Source organism: Notamacropus eugenii, chromosome 4 (assembly GCF_028372415.1).
Source record: "Notamacropus eugenii isolate mMacEug1 chromosome 4, mMacEug1.pri_v2, whole genome shotgun sequence".
NCBI lineage: Eukaryota > Metazoa > Chordata > Mammalia > Diprotodontia > Macropodidae > Notamacropus > Notamacropus eugenii.
The window spans coordinates 320983231-320999964 of record NC_092875.1 but is presented as its reverse complement, the minus strand read 5'-3'; the positions used below and the strand labels follow the sequence as shown (position 1 = coordinate 320999964).

Here is a 16734-nt window from a genome sequence, read left to right as displayed (position 1 = left end):
CCAAGGAAGTGCCATATAAGGAACCTCAAGTTCAATGTCATTCATTTTGCTTAGTTTTTTTCAGATGTCCAGGAATAACCTCTTCAGCTAGCTAATAATACAGTTGTGCATTTTATATTCCTTGAGCAAGCTGGTTTGATTTAGTACTTACTTGCAGAACTAAATAGCAAGAAAATAACTACCTGGAGAAAAAAGACTCTGACAAAGGCCAACTTAACATGTAGTAGTTAAGTTTTTACTATCTGTCTTTTTGCATTTAATACAGATCAAAGCTGTTAGGAAGAAGTAATAATTTGATAGAGATAGTTTAAACTTGGACTTTCTTCTTTCCCTAAGGAAGCTACCATCTTTTTCAACTGCCACTAATTATTTGAGATCTGATAAACTAAACATCAACTGATATTATAATGGGAAATTACCTCCAGAATTTTCCTTGCACTCAAAAAGACAACTTTTTGTTCGTTAGCACCCTAAGTACTACAGACAAAAGTTTAACTATCCTTTCACACTAACAAATTCAGATATGCTGAAATACAAGAACCAACTGATAGAATCTGTGAAGTCTACTAATTGTTTTTAACACTTAGACTGAACTAGGTGGCCTCTGATATCCCTTCAGATTTTGTGACTCTTTAAATCAGTTTACAATTAATTTTTGCCATGCTTTTTAAGTTCAGCCTCCAAATTAAATTTGATCACAACACTTACTAAATAGAAATCCATTATATAATAAGTATTTGTGTCAAAACGATAATCCTCAAAAAGTCAAGAACAAATACCAGAAAGTTGTGTATAAATGTGTACGGTGGCTGTCATGCAGATAAATAGTATCAAAGTCTTATCAACATAGTTGCAGGTGTTTTTCAAAACTTACAAGTTCCTCTTTACTCAGAACAAGGAATCATATCCCTTATTTCCGTTCCTTTCTAAACTGGGCACTAACAGGAAAAATCAGATTAAGGTAATTGTCTTTTTAATAAATTTGTGAAATAAAGACTTTATCATACGGTTCTGCAAAGGGCCAAAATAAACACCCTTTCTGGAGGACAGGAAAACACAGGCTCAATCTTCCTGAAATCGCCTTCCACCCCATCGCTCCCCCAACAAGAACCAAGGAGTTTTGGGGTTTGTCACTGCGTTACACAGCCAGCAGCCTTCACCTCCCCGAGAACTTCACTTCAACGCCCTCTACTAGTTAGCAGTGTAAACAAACGTGGCGGGCAGTCCACGGCACACCACCCCACAGCGACGTCTTCCCGACGGACTGGCAAATCCAAAGTTGCTAGATTCGGTTCACTTAAAACAAAAATTTTAGGAGAATGCATTTTGGGAGCGGCCAAGTGCTTACCTACTTCGGGACCTAGGGGAGAACAAAGGAACTCTATGTCCTCAAGAGCCTAAAAAAACAACTTTGGGTTCCCCACTTCCCCTTTTCCCCCCGATAATGCCAGACCGGAGGGTGGACTGCAGAGGCAGCCCCGATATCTCACCGATCCAGGGCTGCCGGGCTTCCGATGGGAACAAGGACAGAGAGATGCAGCCCCTGCTCCCCGCCCCACGTTCGCCCCCATTTACCTCTCCAGAGTTCTCGGCCTCTTCTTCAGGCTCCCAGCGGAGACATGGTGGGGGTCCCTGGCTCCCCAAGACGCCGCTAACCCTCCATCCTCCGCGGGGTCTTTTCTCTCGGGGAAGGAGGAGGTGAATGGGGATGCCGGGCGGCCTCTCTCAAGAGGAAGAGGAGGCTGGTTTCGGCTCTGGGGGCACAAGCGGGGCGTTGCAGGCCGGTTTCCTGGTCTCAAGTTTTGACACGAGTTTCCCAGCCTCCCCAACCAGGATCCCCCGAGGAGAAGGGGAAGGCAAAAAAAAAGTTTTCTCTCGTGACACCGCCCGGAATTACTGCGTGAAACTCACTTCCTGCCCGGGCGGAGAAGCTGAATCCAGGTCCACTCAGGGGAACCCGGAAAACAGGCTCGACCTAAGTGGGGAGCAGGAGGCAGGCGGCAGGGGGGAGGGGTGTCTGTCTGTCAGCCCCGCTGCCGCCGAGGACCGTCCGAGCTCCGGCTGCAGAGATGGACGATCCAAAGGCAATCCTGCAAAGCTACCCGTGCGCTCGCTGGGCTCCCAGGCGGGCGGGAGCCGACGACGCGCCCCCTCCAGACCCCTCCCAGGCCCGGCGAGCGAGGCTGCACTGCGCCCCTTCCTCCTGCTGCCGCCGCCGCCGCGGCCCTCGCTAGGCCACCTCCTGCAGCCGCCGCTGCCGCCGGGTTATTGTCTCGATCGCGCCCGCCGCGCCCTTCGCCCGCGCTGCCGCGGCCGCCCCCGGGGTCCCGAGTCCAGGGAGAAGAGGGAGGGGGCAGGCACGAGGGCCGGCCCCCGGCCCCGGCCGTCAGTCCTCCCGGCTCGGGTTCTCCGTCTCCTCCTCCTCTCCACCCCCCTGCCCTCGCCTAGAGCTTGCGGTTTCCCGCCCGTGCCCCACTCCCGGAGCCCCGGACTGCTGTGGCGGAGGAGGAGGCTCCGCGACCGCGGGCGGGGTGGGAGGGAGCGACTCGGGCGACGACGCCGAGTTTAACACCGGAGCCGAAGCTGCCGCGGCAGCCCCGCCACATTCACTAGACACCGACCGGAGGGGAGGGGAAGTCGGCGGAGGAGGGGGGAGGGACCGGGCTGGGGCTGAAGCAGGAGGGGAGCGGGGCCTCTCCGGCTGAGGCTGGCGGGGACCTGGCGGCAACAGCGCCCCCCAACCAGGACGAACGAGAAGACACTGCGCACAGCGAACTCGAGCAGCGGAGGGGGAGGGGAAGGGGGCGGGTGCCAGCGGCCTCCAGCGGACTCTCACCCCAACTGCCAGCCACAACGGAGCGGCCGGAGGCCGGCGTGACGACCCAGTGGCTCATCTCGGCCTCTGGGGAGAGGAAAGGAATGAAAGAAGCCTCCCTCGGGGAAGGAGGGGGGGTGAGGGAGGGGCCGCCCGCGGCCGGTTCGAGGGAGAAGTGTGCTGAGGGAGAGCCGCGAAATGGCAACAGACCAGCGTGCGCCTCCGCTGGGCCCTCCGGAGCCTCGCGGCGATCCTCGCAAGGATAACTTTTTTTTTGCATAAACCCAGCTCCCCTCGGAGGGCTCCTCCAGGCCCCCAGTTGCAACGAGCATCCAAAGAGCCAAGTAGTGAAAGGGCCCCGGGGGCGCCCGACCGGCTCCTCTGGGAGCCGAGCCAAGTGCTTGTATTTTCCCCGGGTCTTCTCCTGGGCCGCAAGCTGCAGGCCCCGGGTCTCGACCACGCGCCCCGCCGGCCCTCCAGCCTCGAGTGGTGGAGGCGTGCATCTGCAAGGTGTGAAGGGGCAGGGAAGGCTTCCTTCCAGCCGGCAGTATTCCTTTCAGCTGGAGCAGTCCTGACTGCCTGCCGTGAATGCCACACTCGGGCTGCACGGAAGCAGCAGCTCTGGGTCCTTTCCGGAGCGGGCCCCGCTTTGCTGCTCGGCTGCCCCGAGAGCAGTTCAGCGGAGGCGCCTCCGGGCCTCCGGCTCCGACCGCCCGCCAGACCAGACCGAAGCCGGGATGGGGGAAGGCGGCTCCAAAACTGCTTTTGTTGTTACCCTGTGCCTTGGTGAGAAGGAGGATTTGGCGCACTGCAAACAGCTGCTTTCTGTGCTGCAGCTGCTGGATTATGTCTCAGCTGTATGCAGTCACACAAAACATCTGCATTTATTATTAAGGGAGATACTAAAGCATTCAGTGTCATTGCATCTGGAAAAAGCGAGAAAGCCTCCACCGTAGCAGTGGATTGTGTAGCTTCTTGCATTGTTTGCCTCTTGCTTTTGATATGTTAACAGACTAAGAGATGATCTTGTTTCACTACTGAAAAGGAACAGAAAAAGGATATATGGGGCACATTTTATCCCCAGCCTTCAACGAAGCTGCCTCCTTTCTATCCTCTAATTTCCGGGCCCCTGAAGTCACTTGTCTAACCAAACGTTGCATATGACAGGGAATTATTTATTAAAGAGTATGAATAAAAAGTCCTATACACTGTATTATCGAATAGATGGCTTTAAACTTTTATCCAGAAAGTACACATAAATTGTCCCCAACAGCTTATTTACCAAAGTGAATGTTTACGATATAAAAACACCCTCGATTAAATTTATCTTCTATGTGTCCAAAACATTAGAGTGGGGGCCGTTATAATTTCTGGAAAACTACCAGGATTAACAGATTATTTCACTGATCTAGAACTGATTTTAGAGGGGTTTAAAGAAAAACTTGGTAAATCTCTGGTCCCTGGGGAGTGTTTCTTTTTTTTAAGGGTTACAACTTAAAAAAAAAAGCTTTACTACTAAATGGCATCTTAGATGTCAACTTATCCAACTTCCTCATTATACAGATGGGGAAACCGAGACCTGAGAGGATTTGCTCAATTTCAGATAATACATTTTCAGGACCAGAAAAATCCCTGGTCCCCTCATTGCAAATCCAGCCTTTCCCCCCACAATATACTTTATCATTTAAGGTCACATAGGGAACATCGACCTTGCAAGTCAGAGATCCAGGTTTTACATGTTTCTCTGGCATTTACTATCCATGTGACCATGGACAAGTCCTGAATTTCAGCTTCTGCTTCTATAAAATGGAGATAGTAACATTTGCACTACTTGCTTTATAAGGGATATTAAGAAAAACATTTTGAAAGCTGTTACATTAATGTGAATTATTATAGCATACCAGGAACTAGAACTGGTATCTCTTTTTAAATTTATTTTTATTTCATTAAATGTCTTCCAGTTACATGTAAAAAAGATTTAACAGTTTTTTTAATTTTAAGTTCCAAATTCTCACTCTTCCTCCTAATCCTTCCCCCTCCTTGAGAAAGCAAGCAATTTAATTTTGATTATACGTGATTATAGGTTATTCAAAACATATTTCCATATGAGGGGCAGCTAGATGGTTCTCTAGTGCAGGAGTCAAATCTCACCTTAGAGGCTTGACACTCACTAGCTGTGTGACCTTGGGCAAGTCACTTAACCCCCAATTGCTTCATCCTGGGTCATCTCCAGTCATCCTGATGAATAACTGGTCACTGGATTCATATGGCTCTGGAGCAGAAATGAGGCTGGTGACCTGCACAGCCCTCCCTCACTCAAAAAAAAAAAAGTCAAGTGCAAGTCATGTCATTATTTCTCTGATGGCATGGTCTTCTTCTACAATGAAGGATGAATACACATTTTCATATGAGCCATGTTGCAAAAAGGAAACACAAACAAAATTTAAAAAAAATTAAAATAGTAAAAAGAATTGTGCTTCAATCTACATCCAGAGTACATTGTCTCTCTGGGGGTGGATAGTGCTTTTCATCATGGGTCCTTTGCTGTTTGATCATTATCTTGATCAGTATAAGTTGTCTTTCACTGTTGATCCTCCTTATAGTATTGCTGTTACTGTGTAAATCTTCTGGTTCTGCTTACTTCACTTTGCATGAGTTAAGAGCTTCGAAGGTTTTTCTGAAACCATCCTGCTCATTATTTCCAATAGCACAGTAGTATTCCACCATCTGTATCTTTTTTTAAAGAGAAGCTTTCAAGTCCAGGAAGCAGCTGATGCATACCATTAACCCAAGGCTAGGTTCCCAAGTATATCATGATTATGTCAAGAGACATAATATAAAGGCTGCATAATAATATTTATGAAGTGCTTTAAGGTTTGCAAAAGGCATTCCTCTCTTCACCCCTACAAAGTAGTGTAAATATTATCCCCTCTTTACATATGGGAAAACAAATTCAGATAAAATGGCATACCCAAAATCATGCATGTTTGAGACCCAAGATTTGAACCTAAAACTGTCCTGATTCTCCAAGTCCACCTTGATGGTTAAAATATTTCCTGGGATGGTAAATATTTACTTAATTAAGCTTTAGCTCATCCTGGATCTCTAAAGGCTGATGAAATTCTGACCCATACTTAATAATTGTGATTAGAATTATAATGGTTCATATGGGATCCTGTTCTACTCTACATCATCCCCATTTCAAAGGCTTTAATCTTTCCAAAGGAGAACAACCTGATTTAGAATCTCTAAACTTTGGATTAAGTAGACCTAAAAATCTCATTTATCTTACACCCAGTAGTACCACCTTTCAGAATGTTCCTGTGGCTGCACCTATGGAAAGTATGAGGGTCCTGTGGTTGCAATTCTTGAAACAAGTCTAGAGAGGAAAATCAACATGTTCAAGAACTCAGAAGCCCATAAGTGGGAAGACTGGAACTTAAAAACCAAGTATTTTGACTCCAGTGTCCTTTACCACAAAGTGGAGTGCAGTGCCTTAACCTGAGGTAGAAAGAACTGACTTCCTGCTGGGGATGGAGATTTAATCCCCAGAGTAATGACACCTGTAGAGATGAAGTCCATTTCCTTGAGTGTCTCAATTCTCATTTTGCATGAAAAGGACAAGTTCTTAAAAGTGGATGTGATGATATACTCAGTAAGCAGATTAAAACACATTTTGGGAAGCTGGCCAATGAAGGAATTGTTTTGCAGATTAGTTAGAAGGATTTTGTTTTCTTCAGTAGGTTGGAGTCAGGAAGAAAAGGAAGATTTTTGTTAATTAAAAAAATTTTTAAATTTTAAAGGAAAAGAAATTGGATTGCCTAGGGATCAAGAAAACACCCTTGGAGGAAAGACACTTGACTTAGAGGATTTCTGCTCCAAATTGTTTCAGTACCCAGAAATGTCAGGGCCCCATGAGGCTCTGAGTCAACTCTATGTCATCAGTGACTGAGGCCAGAGAACTCCACAAAGGAACAGATCCTAGAGATATTGGTACTGGAGTAACAACTGACTGTTTTCTTGAGAGATATGAAGACTTACGTAAATCCACAACTTCCAGAAAACAGTGGGGAGGTGGTGACATAAATGCCTGAGGAAAGGGAATCTTCCTTATCTGGATTCTAAACTTTCCCAAGGGAAGAACAGAGAGAAGGTGGGAAGGGTTTTTGTTTTCCAGACTGCTTGGTCCCAACTGAACTTGCCCATTTATGATTCCCTGGAAGGAGACATTCCATCTCCTGTATTTGCACAAGCTGTCCTTCTTATCTATAATACATTCCTCCAGTTCAGTATTCCCAGCTTCTTTCAAGATTCACCTCAAATGCTACCTCCTATATAAGGTCAATTCTGATCTTTTCCCATTCCCATCCCTCTTGCTAGAGACTTCTACCCTGAAATTACTTTGTGTTTACTTTGAAATTTTCTTTTATGTCTGCTTGTTGTTTACTTCCCCCCCTCTTAACACCCTCCTATACGCACATACGCATACACACACACACACACACACACACAAGTTCCTTAATGGCAGGAACTTTCAATTTCATCTTGTCAACCCCACCCAGCACCTAGAACTATATCTGATACATAATAGATTCGTATTAAATGCTTGTTGAATGAATGAATCAACCCAAATGTGAAAAACCCTTTACTAGTCTGAATGAAGAGATCCAGCTAAATCATCCAGGCCAAAACCCTTCTCCTTCCCTATCCATCATGAGCCTCTTCATTTTTGGAACTATATTTAGGGCTTGCCCAAGTGTCTTCCTGCACAACATAATTTCAGAGACTAAAAAAATTAATATGCCCCTCCAATACCTCTCCCACCTGTTAGATCTATGCTAGGTGATACCTAAAATTTTACTTCATTATTTAATTTTTTTGTCTTCTTTTAAAATCCAACCTTAGATACTTATTAGCTGTGTGACCCTAGGCAAGTAATTTAGCCCTTTTGCCTCAGTTTCCTCATCTGTAAAATGGCAAACCACTCCAGTATCTTTCTCAAGAAAACCCCAAGTGAGGTCATGAAGAATTGGACGGGACTGAAATGACTGAACAACAACAAAAATGCAAATAGCCTTGGAGAAGTCTTATCAGTTATATTATACTTTTTAACTTGAATTAACTTGTCAGATCCTTCCCTAAAAATAAGTTTTATTGAGAGCTACCTCCTCACAATGCCACTAACAGATAAAGAAACAGATTCAGAGATGATTCTAGGCCCTAGGAATATGGTATTAAGTATCTGCCAGGAGTGTAAAAAGAGAAGGCTGAGGGATACCAAAGACACATTGCACTTACTTTGCAATTTTGATCAGGGTTTGCTCTTTTCTACATTCCAAGAATAATTCCCAAACTAGACTGACCTTTAGAAGTTGAGAGATAAGATCCATTTACCTAAAGCCTTCAATTTCTTGGTCAGTTGTTATATTGCCTTATTAGTCTCACCCTACATTAAAAGACATCAATTCTGATAGAACTTTATATTGATTGAAATTTAGAGTCTACACACTTTCAAGAAAATGAACACATATCACAAGTGGGAATTTTACAGCCTGATAGCAAAGTTATAAATATAATGAATTAAAAATATTTGATTTATCTTACTTATTAATTACTAAGATTAGCTACTTGTTTCTAACTCATAGGAACAGCAAAATAATAAATCAGATCTCAACCTTACATGATCATATTTTAGAGATACTGGGTTATTTTGTGTTTCTCCAAGACTTTAAACTACAATGTATTTCACTTTTACATTACGACCAGAAGAACTAAAACTCAATCCTCTAACTAGAAATCCAAATACTATAAAAATTGATACTATACAGATGTATTATAATGATTGACTGAATCATAATAATCCCTAATAAAGTAATGTTTGAAAAAGATCTGGGAGTTTTAATGGAATGCAAGCTCAAAAAGAGTCAACAGTATGATTTTGGCAGTGAAAAAATCTCATGGGATGATTAAGAGAAGCATGACTTCCAGGAATAAGAAAGTGATCGTCTACACCAGGGTTTCTTAAACTTTTTCTATTTGAAATCCCTTTTGGCAGCTTTTGTTGCCATTTCGTGGCCTGAGGGCATTCACAGTACAAAGTGTGGAATGTCCTGTGCTCAGAACTAAGGCTGCAGCTGAAGTTGCTCTGTAACAGCACAGATGCTGTCAGAAACACCTCAGATTCATTATGAGTTTGATTTTTCATTAATTTTTGGTTGTTGTACATTCAGAAACCTTTTACTGTTGCCCATATGGGGTTGTGACCCACAGTTAAAGAAGCATTGGTCTATACTCCATTGATCAGACCACATCTGAAATAGTGTCTAGTTAAGGTACCATGTTTTAGCATGGACATTGGCTACCTGAATGGAGATCATATACCAAAAAGCAACTAGAATGGGCATAGTCCTTGAGTCCATGTCATATAAGGATCAGTTGAAGGAGCTAGGTATGTTTAGCCTAGAAAAAAGAAAACAGAAAAGAAAAAGGAATGATGTGAACAGATCTGTTCATTAAGAATATTACCCTGGTAAAAATATGATGCATAGATTGGGGGAGGAGGAGGAAAGGAGAAAATTAAAGACTTTTTAAGAGACTGTGACAATAATCCATGCAGTTGGTGAGAAGGATTGTATAAAGGTAACAAGAATGTGAATAGGGAAAAGAAGGTGTACACTAGAGACAGTGTAAAGGCAGAATCATTTATGACCATATAAGAGAAGAGAGAGAAGAGTCAAAAACAGCATGAATGGAAACAAGGTTGTCTATTATCTCCACTGTTATTCAATATTATACTAGAAATGTTAGTTTTACCAATAAGAGAAGAAAAAGAAATTGAAGAAATTAGAATGCGCAGAGAAGAAACAAAGCTATCACTCTTTGCAGGTAATATTATGGTAAACTTAGAGAATCCTAGAGAATCAAGTAAAAAGTTACTTGAAATAATAAACAAATTTAGCAGACTTGCAGTATATAAAATAAACCCATATAAATCATTGGTATTTCTATATATTACTAACAAAGCCCAACAGCAAGAGATAGAAAGAGAAATTCCATTCAAAGTTACTGTAGACATTATAAAATATTTGAGAGTCTGCCAAAACAAACCCAGGAACTATATAGTTCATATGAACACAATTACAAAACACTTCACACAAATAAAGTCAGATGTAAATAATTGGAAAAGTATCAGTTGCTAATGGGTAAACTGAGCTAATAAAATAAAAATGACAATTCTGCCTAAATTAATTTACTTCTTCAGTACCATACCAGTCAAACAACCAAAAAATTATTTTATAGAGGTAGAAAAAACAATAACAAAATTCTTCTGGAAGAAGAAAAGGTCCAGAATATCAAGAGAATTAATGAATGGAAATACAAAGGAAGGTGGCCTAGCTGTACCAGATCTTAAAATGTCTTATAAACCAGCAATCATAAAAACTATTTGATACTGGATAAGAAATAGAGTGGTGGATGAGTGGAAAAGGTTAGGCAAGAAGATGCAAGACACAATAGGTGATGATCATAGTAATCTACTATTTGAAAAATCCAAAGACTCCAGCTTCTAGGATTAGATCTCACTATTTAACAAAAACTGCTGGGAAAACTGGAAAACAGTATTGCCAGACCTAGAGGCCTGAGGGCTACCCGAGTCTTCTTACCTCTATCCCGAGGTCTTCAGTTGGCCAAACCGGATGCTCGTATGAGAGAAAGGACGTTCCAGAGTCGAACAAGGGTTGAGCTTTATTTCAGGGTCTAGTTACAAGTGCAGGGGAATTCTTCCTTAGGAGGGAAAGAGAAGGATCTCCCAAGGAGGCAAAGATCTTACAATAAGAGATTGGAAGTAGAAGTATAAGTGGGGAGAGAGGGGGAGGGGAGAGAAGAGAGAGGAAAAGCGGAGCCTTGTTGTCCTGTCTGCTCCGCGCCCCTCCGCCCAAGAGAGCTTTCAGGCTTTCCTGATCCTACTTAAACTCTCCAGCAGCATAGTTTGCATCTGAATACCGTGCTGTTAGATAACAATAGTGTGCCCAGATCCGGGACAATCTCGAGGGCGGGGAGAGCTCTCTCCCATCACGTTTCTCACGGGAAGAGGTGGAAATACACGAGATAGCTCGGTTCACCTCGATTCCCAGCCGTTTCCTGGGGGGTCTCGTGAGAACTCTAAGATTTAGAAGTTCCCACCTTTACCCGCCCGAGACTGTCCACATGGAATTGAGCTTCCAACCCCAACACAGTATGACAGAAACTAGGCATAGACCAACATTTCATACCCTATACCAAGATAAAGTTAAAGTGCATATATGATTTAGATATAAAGGCTGATTCAGTAAGCAAACTAGGAGAGCAAGGAGTAGTTTACCTGTCAGATCTATAGAGAAGGGAAGAATTTATGACCAAACAAGAGATAGATAACATTATGAAATGCAAAATGGGTAATTTTGATTACATTAAATTGAAAAGTTTCTGCACAAAGTCAATCCAACCAAAATGAGAAAGGAAACAGAAAGCTGGGAAACAATTTTTACAACTAGTGTCTCTGATAAAGACTTCATTTCTAAAATATATAGAGAACTGAGTTAAATTTATGAGAATACAAGTCATTCCCTAATTGATAAATGTTCAAAGGATATGAACAGGCAGTTTTCAGAGGAAGAAATTAAAGCTATCTACTGAATATGAAAAAATGCTCTAAATCACTATTGATTAGAGAAATGCAAATCAAAACAACTCTGAGATACCATATCACATCTATCAGATTGGTTAACATGACAAAAACTGGAAAATGATAAATGTTGGAGAAGATGTGGGAAAATTGGAACACATTCATTGTTCGTGGAGTTGTGAACTGATCCAACCATTCTGGAGAGCAATTTGGAACTTCATCCAAAAGGTTATACAACTGTGCACACCCTTTGACCCAGCAATAGCACTTCTAGGTCTGTATCCCAAAGAAATCATAAAAACAGGAAAAGGACCCACATGTGTAAAAATATTTATAGGTTGGGGTTTGTTTTTTTTTTTGTGGTGGCAAAGAAATGGAAGTTGAGGGAATGTATATCAGTTAGAGAATAACTGAACAAGTTGTGGTATAAGAATGTAATGGAATTCTATTTTGCTATAAGAAATGATGAGCAGGCAGACTTCAGAAAAACCTGGAAAGACTTATATGAACTGATGCTGAGTGAACCAGAGAACCAGCAGAACCAGGAGAACATTGTACTCAGTTAACAGCCACACTGTGTGGTGACTGACTTTAATAGAGCTAGCTCTTTTCAGCAATGCAAGGATCTAAGACAACTCCAAAAGACTCACAATGGAAAATGCTATCCACATCCAGAGAAAGAACTTTGGAGTCTTAATGCAGATGGAACTATACTATTTGCTCTCCTTTTCGTTTGTTATTTTGTTTTGCTTCTTCTTTCTCATGGTTCCTCCCATTACTTCTAATTCTTCATGACATCATAATGTGCAAATATATTTATTATAAACCTATAAGTAAAGCCTATATCAGATTGCATGGGGAAGGGGGAAGAGAAGGAGAGGGAGAACATTTAAAACTCAAAATCTTGTGAAAGTGAATATTGAAAAGTAAAAATTAATTAATTAATTATATGATAAAAATTACACCAATATTTTGAAAAATGACAGATTGGGTGAATGGTGGTACCACTGACAGAAGTAGACCAGAAATAGTATTAGGACTTGGGGGAAAAGCAATAAACATGTTTGAGACAAGTTGAATTTGAAATGCTAGTAGGAGATTCAGGTAAAAATGTACTACCGGCACATAAATGTGTGAGTCTAGCTTGGGAAAAAGGTCAGAAAGAAAAGTACAAATTTCAGAGTGAAAGAAGCACAGAATCTGAAAGGTCATCGAGTCCAATCAAAATCTGAATGAGAATCCACTTGAACTGAGGACTGCTTGCAGAATGCACTAATTCCTAGGATAACCCATTCCACTTTTGAATATTTCTAATTGTTAGAAAAAAATTTTTCGTCTTTAGATCAAAATCTGCCTTTGTACAACTTCCACCCCTCACTCCCAGTTCTGCCCTCTAAGGTCAAATGGAACAAGTTGAATCTATCTTCCATATGACAGCCCCTCAGATGTTTAAAGACAGTTGTCATGCACCCCTCCCCCCACTCCCATTTTTCTCTTCTAAAGGCTGAACATCATCAGTTGTTTCCAACAATCTTTATAAGGCTCTTTCACCATACTGGTTGCTCTCTCTTTGGATACTCTCCAGCTTATCAATAAACACAGAACTGAAAATGTTGTCACAGATGTGAGATAACCAGTGTAGAGTATGAAAGAGTAACACATTCCCCAACATTGACCACCAGGCCTCTCTTAATGCTGTCTAAAATTACTTAAGCTTTTTTAAACTTCTGTGGTTCATATCACATATCACAATATTTAACAAAATGAATAAATTTTTTTAAATTATTCACCTTGGCAGAAGAAAGACGAGCAAAAAGAGAGGTGAACTTTGACTCCATTGTTTCTTCCCAACATTACATCCACTCTGAGTAGCAGTGCTACTCATTCTCTGATATTATCATATTAAACTTGAAGTCCACTAAATCCCCCAATTTTTTCCAGACAAAATGGCTGTCTGGCCAAACTTCCTTCATATGTTATTTGTGAAGTTGATATTTTGAACTTTATTTATTCCTATAAATTTATTTATTTCTATTACATTGTATCTTATTAGATTCAGCCTAATAGTCTAGACTGACTCTGTGAACCACCATTTTACACACTCCTCTCAGATATGGGTTATTTACAAATTTGATAAACATTGCCACCTGTACCTTTATCCAAATCTACTAAGAATGTTAAATAGCACAAGTCCAAGGACAGATCCCAGAGCACTCCACTAGAATCCTCCCTGTGATATTGAGCTATATTGATGACTCGCAAACATTATTGACTTTCAGTCCAAATACTCTGAAACAATTCAACAATACTATTTTTAAGCCCTCAATTCTCCATCTTATCCAAAGGAATAGCATGAAAGATTCTGTCAAATGCTTTGCTAAAATCTAGGTAAACTATATCATTCCTTGGACTAATCTGCCTATCTATTAAACCTGTAAAAACTGGAACATTCTTAGTCTGGCTTGATCAGGTGAAGCCTAACTGGCCTTTTATGATCAACACTCCCTTTTCTAGATAGTCCTTACCTTTAATAGTATATACTGGGGGACTGGCCAACGAGGGCGCAGTTCTGAGAACATGAACAATATGCTTTACCTGGTGAGCCTGCCACAGGGATATATATTGGAGAGACCCTTTCTCCAACTCAGAGGATGTACAAGTATCCTGATTGTTTCCTGTGCTTACTGCTGGAAGACAAAAAAGCCTTTTAACTGACTGCTGAAGCAGAACCTAGTAAGCATACAAAAGACTCAAATAGGAATCTCTCTTCTCTGGAAGCTGTCAGGTGAAAATAAAGAACTGCTATGGAGCTCTGGGTAGGGGAAAGGTCTCACACTCTCTCTCTCTCTCTCTCTCTCTCTCTCTCTCTCTCTCTCTCTCTCTCTCTCTCTCTCTCTCTCTCTCTCTCACCAGCTCTATTAACTATGAAGATATGGGGCTGGTGTTTGTTTCTGTTTTTAATCTCTGTCATGTTTATTTTTTCCTGATGACAGGTCAACAAGTTCTAGAGACTAAATGGACCAGATTACAGCCTTGTGAGCATTTGAATTATCAAAAGAGCTATCAGACATGCAGCAACTAAGTCCATAGAAGAGTCTTCTGATAGCGACAGCATCTAAGGAACTAGATCTGAGAAGCGATATTTTTGACCAAGTCTATGCTGTTGAATTATCACAGCTGAGATGCCACCCCTGAAAGCCAAGGAATTAGTCCAATAACTGCCACACATTCAGAAGTGAAGTAGATGGGGAGAATACTGATAGTCACCCCTATAAGTTTCAGTCCACTCTCCCCAGGGACCAAAGTAGTAGAAGAGAGTACTTGGTCTTAAAGGTATCTGTTTAAAGGTACTTCATTTCTTGCTGTATCTTTCCAAAAAATATCTCTTCGTAAAAGCTAATTGATCTTAACTGGCAAACTGCTAATGGGGAAAATATTAACTGGTGAGGGATACTGGGGAACATACTGGATAAGGGCTTGTGAGTGACAGTATTAGAAAACAGTCTCAGTCCCTCTAGATTACCCCTGGAGACCTAACAGGAGAATGTAGCCACTTTCTAGGAACCCAACCTGCCAGTGCACTAAGGGTTTATAGCCCCAGAACCGATATGCAATACAAACACATTCTAGAATTTTGTCAGGCATCAAAATCAAGCTCACTGTCCCATAGTCTGCAGATTTCACACTTTTTTTTTAAAGAAGGATAAGTAGCCTTCTGTCCTGCCTGTGTGTCTACTGTTCCCTTGATCTTTCAAATATCATGGAATGTGGCTCAGCAAACCCACACGTGAGTTCTTTAAGTTCCCCAAAATGAAGTTTATCTGAGTAAAGTGACTTGAACTCTTTAAAAGCAGGTAGGTGCTCATTTCCTATCTGCCAAACTGTTTTGTGTTTCAGCTCTCCATTAACTCTGTCTGTACTATACAGATAAAAAATTACTTGCCTTGCATGATAAAAAATGGTATCCACCTCCAGAGAGAGAACTGTTGAATTCCGAATGCAGATTGAGATGTACTTTTACAACTTTATTTTTCTTTTTGCCTGTTTTCTTTTACAGTATGACTAATATGAAAATATGTTTTATATGACTTCATATGTATAGTTGATATTAAATTGTTTGTTTTCTTAAGGTGAGGTGGAGAAAGGTGGAAAGAATTTTGAACTCAAATTTTTTTTAAAGTTATTCTTAAGATTTTTTACATGTGATTAGTAAATATTTAACAAAATGAATAAATTTTTTTAAATTATTCACCTTGGCAGAGGAAAGACGAACAAAAAGAGAGGTGAACTTTGACTCCATTGTTTCTTCCCAACATTACATCCACTCTGAGTAGCAGTGCTACTCATTCTCTGATTCTTTTTCTTTTCTTCTTGTTTGGTTATTCATTAGCATTCTTTGCTAGTCTCAGCTCATTCATTTATGGATCATGAAACTATTATTACAAAACCATGTCACATTTTCATATTTGTCCATCACTACCTAGCTCTGCTTTCACTTTCTTTGCATATGTTTTTGAAATCTAAGTTGGTTGAAATAAGATGGGGGCAGCTAGGTGTCAAAGTGGATAGAACACTGGACTTAGAGTCAGGAAGATCTGAGTTCAAATTTGGCTTCAGACACTTACAATCTGAATGAACCTAGGAAAATCATCTCAATTCTGTTTGCCTCAGTTTCCTCATATGTAAAATAGAAATAATAACAGCATCTACCTCCTAGAGCTATTTTGAGTCTGAAATGAAATAACAATTTTAAAGCACTTAGCACATTGCCCGGAATATGTAAATGTTATCTATTATTATTATTATCACCAGTAATAATAATACATTCTCTTGCAATCATATGAATTGTTAGTAAATTCCCTCTTTTTTCTCTTCATCAAAATTATTTCTCTTCGTGTCTTCAGAACCCCTTCCCAGCTCTCATGAATTGACCTCCCCCATAGAATTTTAGTTCATGGTGCCCCTTTCCTATCTCTTAAACCCTTTGAAATATGTTCTAGGATACATGTCAGATTATACCCAGCTTTTCTTTCCTCTCTCACAAATTTTTTGTCTCCCTTTATTTTCATTTACAACGTCCTTTTCATATTTTCCTTAGAGCTTACGTTTCTTTTCAGATAGTTGCTATTCTTTCTTTAATCCATTCCTTTTACCACATGTCCAGTTCCAGGGGCACTGCACATAAATTTTATCATCATGCTTCCCTGTATGATAAAGACCCTTTTGCATTCTTGTGATACATTTTTATAGTAATAAT

The 16734-nt window shown here is 41.1% G+C and overlaps 1 protein-coding gene across 7 annotated transcripts in view; it reads right to left on the bottom strand.

Annotated features, from left to right (window-relative positions):
• ERBIN (erbb2 interacting protein) overlaps positions 1 to 1714 on the bottom strand; it is a 179477-nt gene extending 177763 nt beyond the window's left edge. For all 7 annotated transcript variants that reach the window (XM_072605104.1, XM_072605107.1, XM_072605105.1 and 4 more), the window contains exon 1: positions 1576 to 1714. The gene's annotated coding sequence lies outside the window, so the exon portion shown is untranslated. The remainder of the gene's footprint in view (positions 1 to 1575) is intronic.
• Positions 1715 to 16734: the final 15020 nt, after the last annotated feature.